Source organism: Excalfactoria chinensis, chromosome 11 (assembly GCF_039878825.1).
Source record: "Excalfactoria chinensis isolate bCotChi1 chromosome 11, bCotChi1.hap2, whole genome shotgun sequence".
In the NCBI taxonomy this organism is placed as follows: Eukaryota; Metazoa; Chordata; class Aves; order Galliformes; family Phasianidae; genus Excalfactoria; species Excalfactoria chinensis.
In genome coordinates, this window is record NC_092835.1 from 2,211,809 (window position 1) to 2,221,435 (window position 9,627).

Consider the following 9,627-nt stretch of genomic DNA (forward strand, 5'->3'; position numbering starts at 1 on the left):
GACAGCGTTAACCAGTTAAAGGGGGATGAAATGCTTCTATTTCTTGCTATGGGGAGGGGGGATAAATAAGGTAAAACAGGAATAGCTCCTTAGGACCTGCACTACCTTTTCTTTCCCCCTAACACCTCTTAAAGGCCACGTTTCTGGGGCACAGCCAGGAGTCTCAGTGGTCTGAACTACATGTAAGGAAAGCAGATCCCAGCTCCAGGGGGAGGCTCTGAGTAACTCAGCTCCAGAAATAGCAAGTCAGCTCTCCAAAAGGCAGCGGTGCTGAATCAAAGCACGTAGGGTATGTGGTGGAGATGAACGCTGCTTCCCTTGTCCTTGTAAAAGGGGACTTGGCTCTGTATTCTTGTCCTCAAGCTGCTTTTCCCATCTCAGCATTGTGGGCAGGCTGCAGAGTGATTCTTGCAGACTCATTTGAGGTAGGGAGAGAAGTGCCTGTTGTAGTTCAGGGTTTAGATGCTAATCCAGGAGGTGTTTCTTGCCTTGCCTCTCATGCAGCCGGGTGGGGATGGCTGTGGTCGAGGGGAGGGAAAGAAAAGCCACGCTTTGTGGAAGCAACCCAGATCTGAATGCAATGTTCTGAACAAGCTCTGATTCAGAGCTCAGACTTGGCTTAAGTTTTCCACAGCCTGAGCTATGAAGGCTGGTACCTCTCTATTTGCTTTGCTCTGTCTGTAGCTGCCAGGTTTGGTTTTCCCTTGGGCTATCCACTAATGCACATCCTAGGTTTCCTCCAGGCAAACCCCAATCTTTGCTTTTAAAGCAGCCCTCCAAAGATCCAAACTACTAAAAGCGGCTTTGCATTCAATTAATTTGTTTCCTGCCTACAAGACTGTCGTGTTTTTTCCATCCATTTAACTGCTGGAAAGCCCAGGGAGTCCCTGCTGCTGCTCACGGGGAGCTGGCCAGCCTTTCCTTTGCAGTAAGGCAGCTTCTGGGAAGGCTTTAAGGTGAGGTGATTCAGCAGGCATGAAGCAACAAGCTCCCCTTCCTGTTTGCCTCCAGAGTGCAGCAAAGGCTGTTACAAAGGATGTTGGGGTGCCTGCAGCAGAGCTGGCTTCATCACAGTGCTAAATCTGACAGCAAAACAGCAATGTCTGCAACCAACCTGGCAACAGCACGACAACAAACACGGCCTCAAGTGCCTTCAAGTGTCATCCCGAGGCTGCAGCGCTGTTTTCCAGCGTCAGCACTGGTTCAGTGCCTGTAGGAAACATCTCAAATGGACGTGGGAAATGATCTGGTCTGCTGGGAGATGTCTGCTGGCTCAGGCTGGGCTCTCTGGCACTGGAAGGGAAGGTGGGCTCATTCCAGATGCTGCACTTCTCCTGTGCCGTGCTCTGTTTTTTGGGGTAAGTGTCTTATTTTGAATTCTGCTCTCATTCCCTTGGCTGGGAGAAACTGGTATGAATGAAAGAGATCCTGCTGAGCCTGGGGCTTGCAGCAGACAGCAGCATCCTAGCGTGAAACCTGGCCCCAAAGCAGTGCAGGAAGGCAGTGGGCTGTCCCCATTCTTCATGCCACCTTGGTGAGGTGGTGCCTTGATTTAGGAGAGCAATGCCCACTGAGCCAGAGAGTCCAGAATGGAAACCTGAGCCTCAGCTCCTCATTTCATCCTCCCCAGCTCTGCAGCAGTTGCTTTCCCCCTTTGCCTGACAACACAGAGCTGGTGAGTGGGCTGAGCTTGCTGGGGCTCTGTGTGCCCCATGGGTAAAGCAGCTCTGACTGTTTTCTGTGGGCTTATTCTTGCAGATAACCCTGGAGACTGAGAGCCTGCCTAAATCCTCACCCTGGGGAGAGGAAAGCCATGGGGAATGGAATGAGCAAGGTACTGAGCGCCTAGGGGTGTTCAACAGGTGGCAGCTGGCTTTTGGATCTCGTCCTTTGGATGGTACAGCTATGGTGGCACAAACCCTCTGGACTGATTGGGGGGTCCCAGGTGCTGTGCATGGTAACTGCACACCCTCCCCGATCCCCCCTTTGTCCCTCATAGGGATGTGTCTGTGCAATGTAAACAGGCAGTGGGGCTGTGCTGGTTTTGGTGCTCAGGGCTGGCAGAGGGATCGATGTCTGTTTGTATCCTTAAATAACCACTGGTGTATGCATTATCCAGGTTAAAATTAGACACCGGGATAGCAGCAGAGCAGCACTTGGGATAAATTAGAGCCTCTCTGAGCTCTTTTTATTGCTCCTCTGTGTACTATAAAGCAATGATTTCTCTCCATCCATCCATCTCGGAGCACAGTTCTAGATGCATGGGATCCTGTGGGCTCCCCATGAGTATAATGTCCTTCTTTGTGATATCCACCCACCCAGCATGAGAATTAGCTCCATGTGATGCTGCTCACTGGGTTCCTTATGCACAGGGCCCAGCAAACTCCTTATGGATAAGCTGTGCATTCAGCCATCAATCCCCAGCTGGCAGAGGTAACCTTTGGAACCATTTGCAAGAGCGGTTGCTATAGAACAGCCAGACACAGTTGGAGGCTGCTCCAGGTTGGGCTCTGGTTGGTGGTTGCACAGTAGCCATTCCCAATCCATCTGTGTGCTGAGTTTTCCTGAGCTCTGTGCTCCTGGAGAGGTTTGGTTTGGCACCCAGTGCTGGCAGAGTATTTTAAGTGGGAACAACCTCTGCTGTTTGTTAATGAAGATGCTTTTTCATTAGCCGCTTGGTTTATCTTTAGCTGGGGGTGTTTTTCGCCATGGGCCCCCATCCTGCAAAAATAGGTGATGCTCCTGAGTGATCCAGAAGCGTTTGTGGGTTGGAGGCTTGGGAAGCTGAAGGGGACAAAGTGTCAAACAGAACAGCTCTGCTTTTTGCCACCTTACAGGTGGTCGCAGGGCTCTACCTGGGGAACATCCGTGGTGAGTCTGGGAACCCTGCCTGCATAAAAAGGGGTCTTTTTATTCTGAGATGGCTGCAAAGTGGCTTTGTCCATCCCAAGAGAGGTCAAACCAATGGAGTCGGCCACTCCTTGTGCCACCGGGTTTGGGTGTACTTGACCCCTGCATCCCATGGGGTGGGAGGAGGGGGGATGGGGATGGGGTTGGGGGTGGGATATCTGTGTTTGCTGGAGCAGGTCCTGCTTGCAGACTCAGAGGACAGGGACAGCCTGCGGAGGCACGGCGTGACACACATCCTCTCTGTGCACAACGGGGCCAAGCCGGTGCTGGAGGTGAGTGCGGGACACGAGGCCGTGCTGCTTTGGTACCCAGTGCTGGGAGTGGGGTGGCTGGGGGGGGGGCACAGAGCATCCCGAGAGGGTTTGTAGCGATGGAAGCTGAGAGTTCCCGACCTACGTTGCTGCCCCAAGTAGGGGCCGCGAGAGGGCAGCGGAGCCCCACGCACGGCACTGCCGGAGCCGCATCTACCCCCGATACTCAGGATGGGGTTTTGGGGAGGGGGGCTCTGCCTGTTCACCTCCATGTAGGGCAGCCTGTGAAGAGCCAGAGGAGCCTCCACCCATGGTCAAATCACCTGAGATCACTCCCCATCCCTCCAGTGTTGCTGTAATCCCTTTTTTTTCTCTAGTGTTGGATTTGGGAATGAGCACCAAGGAACGCTTAGAATCCCGGAATCCTAAAAGTATAGAGGTGAAGGAGGTGCACAGGGGGCAATTCTATCCTATTCCATGTCCCCAGAGTCCCTCATAATGCTCTGTCACTACTGAGAGTGACACCTTCTCCCCATCTCGTGTATGGCTGCTTCTGTCCCGTGGGAAGGGAAGGTGAAAGGAGGTGAGGGAGGGAATCTGAGGCAGGAGGGAGCTGCTGGGTGCCTGTATGCTGGGTGCATGCAGGATGAACAGCCTATGGGTCTGTGCATGGGAGACGCTCCTGCAAAAACACTGAGCAGTGAAAGCTGAGGAGAGAGAAGGAAGGAGGGTGAAGAAAATGAGGGCAAAGAACTGCTTTGTTCAGGGAAGGGGCAGCAGCTGGGACATGGGGCAGCAGCCTGCCTAGGCAGCTTGCAGCCCACAGCAGTGCACAGGGCCAGTGGAAAGGGGAACAGGAAAAGCATGGTGGGTTGAGCAATGTGTCAATCACAGCCCCTGCCCGGGGACCGCAAACCCCAGCAGCGTTCCCATGCATGCAGCCCGGCTTCCCTCCCCGAGGTGGGATGGTGGCACATGGGTCCTATGGGGAAGGGGAAGCCACCGGGGGTCCAGCTGAATGTATTGAGTGCTACCGTTGACATGTAGGTTTCCCCAGCTTGGTGGGTTTCCTCACTCATCTGGGTGCTGGGAAACTGCAATGCATCATAGCTCATCCCAGTTGGAAAACATACCCATCTTGCTCGTCCCTGTGTTCCAGCTCATTGCACCCTGCTTGCTAGAGAGATGTGGTTTGCTGGGCTGTGGATGAGGAATGTGCCAAGCAGGTGGCTGGGGCTATCATATCACAGTACCCTTAAGGTTGATAAAGACCTCTATAATCCCCAAGCCCATCCCATGCCACCATGCCTGCTAGCCATGCCCTTAAGTGCCACATCTCTGTGATGCTTGAATGCTTCCAGGTATGGTGACTCCACCACCTCCATGGGAAATACCTCAAATGATCCCCATCCCACTGGGGGCTGTGGGAGCAGTGCAGGATGGGGCCAGGGAAAGGCAATGGGATGAAGGGGAGATGCTTAGGAAAGCCCCTGTATTTCTCCTAGCAATGTGGGTCTTTCCAGTGTGGGAATGTCCCCATGGTGGCCATGCCCATCCAGCTCTACTCCTTTCCCTTGACATTCACTTGGAATAATTGGCTTTCTCCAGCATTTTCATGAAGGTAAGCAAGAGCAGCTTAGGGCTGCAGTGCTATAGGGATATGGATGGAAACGGGGCAGCCCCTGGTGTGCTGTGCTCGGCTGTGTCAGCTCTGTCTGGTGAGGTTTCCACTCGATTTGCTAAGAAAGAGAAAAAAAAAATTGAGATGAAAAGGGTCTAATTTTAGCTCGGAACAGGGAGGATCGAGGAAGCGATGCTCTAAAGAAAGTGTAATCTGACCTACGCCAACACGCGGCAGGATGATTTCTTGGGTATTGAAGGAACCAGGAGGAAATAACTCATTGATGAGAGTGACTTCATGGCTGTGCGTCCGCATACATCGTTCTGACGGGACAAGGCTGTCACCGGAGCGTGGACAGGGATGGGGGCAGGGATAGAAAGGCTGTGGTGCCCCCTGGATCCTATTGAAATGGTTGGAACAAACCTGACTCTGCCCAGGGTGCTTTGGAAAATCCCATTCTACAGAGGGGTTTTGCCCTTAGAGGCACTTGAAGGGGTTATGTAGAAGGCAAAGAGAAAATAGGAGATATCTCACTGCCACAACTATCTCTTTATTTCAGGACATGACTTATCTCTGTATCTCAGCCTCGGATTCCTCCAGTCAAAACCTGTAAGTCATCTGCGCTCCCTTTACCTCCCAAGGTAGAGATTTGGTCGATACAAGATCAGGTTTCTCAGAAGGAATATTCACTTTGCGCTGCCGAAACTTCGTGTCATTGAGTCTGATGAAAGCTGTGGCTCATTTCGAGGCAGTTAATAGTGTCTGCATGGCCTAACATCTGTTTCTCTGCTTGTTTGCGGTCAGCAAATTCAATTTTCCATCAAATTTTGGAATTATTCTACCAGGCAGAGCTCTAAACTGGAGCAAGATTCATTGGTGCAGACAGACAGTGATTTGTATTGGCCTTCTGGACTTCTTCCTTGGAAGGAGAAATTGGATATTTATCAAAATGAGTATTTTTTTCCCCCCCATCTAGAACATAGATACTGGACACATAAGGCTTAAAGGATGCTCTCGATGAGGGAGAGGTGATGGGGCTGATGGCTGCTGTGCTGATTGTATTAGTTGGTTTGCATCATCCCCTGCTTTGAGCAATGGACACCCAAGAACCATTTGTTATAACCTGAAAAATAGGTGACATCTGGGCATTTTTCTTGCCTAGAAGAGCAAAAGCTTCACATGCAATGGTTGTACCAAGCTCTATTAGTGGGGGTTCCAGTTTTCAGCATCCCTGGGAGAAACTCTGCTCCGTGGGCACGATTCTGCTTGCTCACGCTCTTGCTGAGCGGAAAGAGAAGCTTTACAAGAAAGCCCTGCCTCAGCAAGAAGGAGGGTTTTTTGGGCTTATTTTTTTTCTCTCCTCTCGTTTCTTTGCATTTATGGTACATCTACTGAAAGGGGAAAATAAAGAAGGACAAGGCTGGCTGCCGGAAGGAAGACTTATTCAAGGAACTATTTTTTGCTTGCCACTTTATGTCATGGATTTCACAATCCTGGTGAACTTGGTGTCCTACAAAGGAGATGTTTGTGACTCAGGGCTTCGCTGGCTCTCAGTGTTATCACTCCTATGGGATGCAAGTGGGAGGTGTTCCCTCTGGCTGGCTGGGAAGGACCACAAGTGAGGATGGACAGGCAGCTCAGTGAGGGTCAATGGGAGGACATACAGCCACATTTTCATGTCCAGGGTTCAGTGCTGTTGGTTCCAGTAAAGGGATATAGAAGAGGTGTGGGACTGGGAGAGCTTGGAGCCTTGTGGGTTGTGTAGGCAATATAGAAAAGTCTCTGTTTCCCAACAGGAGATGCTGTGCTGGTGATGCATTGACATCTCCCTCCAGGGCCAAGAGAGAAAATACTCTTAGCATGACTACAGCTTCAAACAATCTCCTTCTCTTCTTGGATTTTGGACAGCAGAACTCTTCAAACTCCTTTTCAGAGCCTCTATTTCTGAATGTGCCTTTGATTGGTTTCTTAGAAGGCACCTGAGCCCTATGCTTCCATGGAAGGGTACAGAGCGCTCCTGCTGGGTAGACAGGAGGAAGGGGAAGTTTGGGATGGTGTTTGTGGCCAGGTTGGGCTTGTGGCCCTGGCGGGGTCTCAGGAGGATGCCGAGGGGAATATCTCTGTGGTAGCATGTGTCTGAGCTTCTGAGAAAGCAGGAAGGCTGCACGGGGCTGGCCCAGCCTGGTCACGAGGAGCAGAGGAAGTTTGGGACCCAGCAGTGGGATGAGGGCTGTGCGAGGCCACCTCCTCTCCTCCTCCTGCTGAGGAATGTAGGGCTGTACGCCAGGCTTTGGGTCAGTGAGTCCATGGTCAGCCTGGGCATAGCCCCAAGTTACCCAGGAACAGGCTTTCTGCTTCAGTACTCCCCCGTGGTGAGCAGGGATGGGCAGCAATCGTTGTGAATATTTGCTGAAGAGCCAAACAAACAGCTCTCTGTGAGTTCTGGGAGATGCTTGCTGTTTGGTAGCAATAAACAGGAGATGGATGGCATCAGAGCACCCTCCTATGGACCTTGGTCTCATCAGTGTACACTGAGTTAGTTTCACCTGCTTTATACCTCTGAGTCCTGATGCTTTCAGAAAGGGGGTTGCTGCAGCCAAAGCATCATTCTGCATTGAAGCTGAGCAAACAAACCCCCATAGGAGGGAACAGGGTGGCGTTGTTTAGGAACTGATGGCTTAGCATGAGCTCTGACATAAGGCTGAGGGTGGTTATGGGGGTTTTGCTCTCCCATTGGGCTGGTAGCATCGCCCTGCTCCATCTCATCACCTTGAGATGCAGGAAATCCCACGGGATGCTCTCCTGCTTTTCCTTCCTGGCTGATGCAATTCAGTCCCTTCCTCTGGCAAGGGACCCATCTCTGCTCTGGCCCCAGGGAAATCCTGGGGATGATGGCAGGAGGCAGCAGCTCCTCCTACCCTCACTTCACTGCTTCTCTCCCAACCAGGATGCAGCACTTTAAGGAGAGCATCAAGTTCATCCATGAGTGCCGGCTCCGTGGGGGAGGCTGCCTTGTCCATTGGTAAGAGCCTCTGTTAGCAGCCTGTGAGCTTCCTCGGTGTGATGCTAAAAGGTGGGGAAAAGGGTCACCCAAGGGATGGCTGGGGGAGGTGGGGGGTCTCAGGTATGGGGATGGGATCCCAACAAATGTGACTGGGCAGTGGGGATGGGATCCCAATAAGTGTCCTCAGTATTGAGCATCAGTCGTGGTGGAGGAGATGAGGAGTGGCATCAGGTCAACAAGATCATCCATGTCCCAAAAGCCTGAGCTCTAAACAGATGGCACAGGCTAGAGGAGGGGTCATAACCATGTGACCTTCATGGGGCCGCTGATGGGACAGGTGCCACCATGGCTGGAAAGCCCCATTACCATGCAGTGCTGCATCTCATGGTTGTCCCCACTGCTGTGGGCTTCCCATGGTGAGAATACCTCCTCCTGACACCTTGTACTGTGCCAGCCTGGCCGGGGTATCCCGCAGCACCACCATCCTGGTGGCCTACCTGATGACAGTGACAGAGCTGGGCTGGGAGCGCTGCCTGGCTGCCACCAAGGCTGTACGCTCCTATGCCAGCCCCAACTTCGGCTTCCAGCAGCAGCTGCAAGAATACGAGCAGACCTTGCTGAAGGAGGTGAGTCCTGCATGCACCCAAACCACTGACGAGCCTGCAGTGTCCTCGTGCCAAAGGAGGGGGGCTCTGCAGCCGAGGGCCCCTTTGGATGCATCTGCGGTGTTTGCAAATAAGCATGGCTGTTTTGCATACAGCAATTCTGCAAACAGCGTGAGCCAGCTGTTTGCCCAAGCAGCCCCTTTTGCGCATGCTATTTATTACCTGGGTGGTTTTGCTTTTTTGCATGCATGCATGCAAAAACGTAACAAGTGCCTAGACATTACGCTTAGCAAAATGCTGTTTTAAATCCCAGTGCTCTTGTTTTCTCGAGAGTTCAGCTTGCGCTCCGTGGAGGGGATGCACAAATGGCACTGAGCTGGCATTTGGTGTGCCTATAGGTAATGCAACCCATGTGTAACAGCTTGAGGTGTGCATGACAGCCCTAAGCTTGGTCCCTGCAGCATCCCTGGAGGGAAAACCCCAATACGTGGCATGTCGTCACCGTGCAAGGAGCAGCTCCGTGGGATTTCTCAACATGTGACAGTGGCCCAAGTGTCAGCCCCTGCCCCATTCCCTGCCCTGGCACAGATGCTGTCATTTGAGGGGAGCAGCCCTGCCAGGCTCTCACTGCTCCACAGTCGGCTGCCAGTGGTTGTTTTCTAGCAAGGAAACCAGCTCAGCTTCCACCCCTGCAGCGAGGCTTCCTGCATGCGAGTGGCTGCCGGGTGAGTCCCATGTCTGGGGGAATGGATATGGGAAATGCAGACATTCCCACTGGAAATCCCCTCTGTCCAGCTGACTTTCCCCCGATGCTAGAGATGGCTGCCACCGGTGCTGCTCTCGGGCTTTCCCTTGGCCTTCATCTGATCCCAGGAGGTTGGAGCTCTATGGTCATCATGGGATGTCAAGACTGGGACACAGGGAGCTGCCATCCCCATAAACCAGGGGGTGTTATATCAGCTCCCTTCCTCCTTCTGCAGCCACGTCAATCCCAGTGCTACCCACATGCTGGGGCTCAGCTGCTTGTTCCTTGGCATCCTGCAGGTTTTGTACCCTCCAACTTTTTGCAAGCGTTTCGCTTTGCTGGGTGCTCTGAGCTCTGCTCCTTGCTTGCTGGCTTCCCATTTCTGGGTGGCAGCAGTGCCCAGCAGTAGTGCTGCTCCCACCCCACGCCTCAGCAGTGTCGGGAATGACATCTGCAGGGCTGGTTCCAGCTCTGTGCTGGGTGCCAGCTGG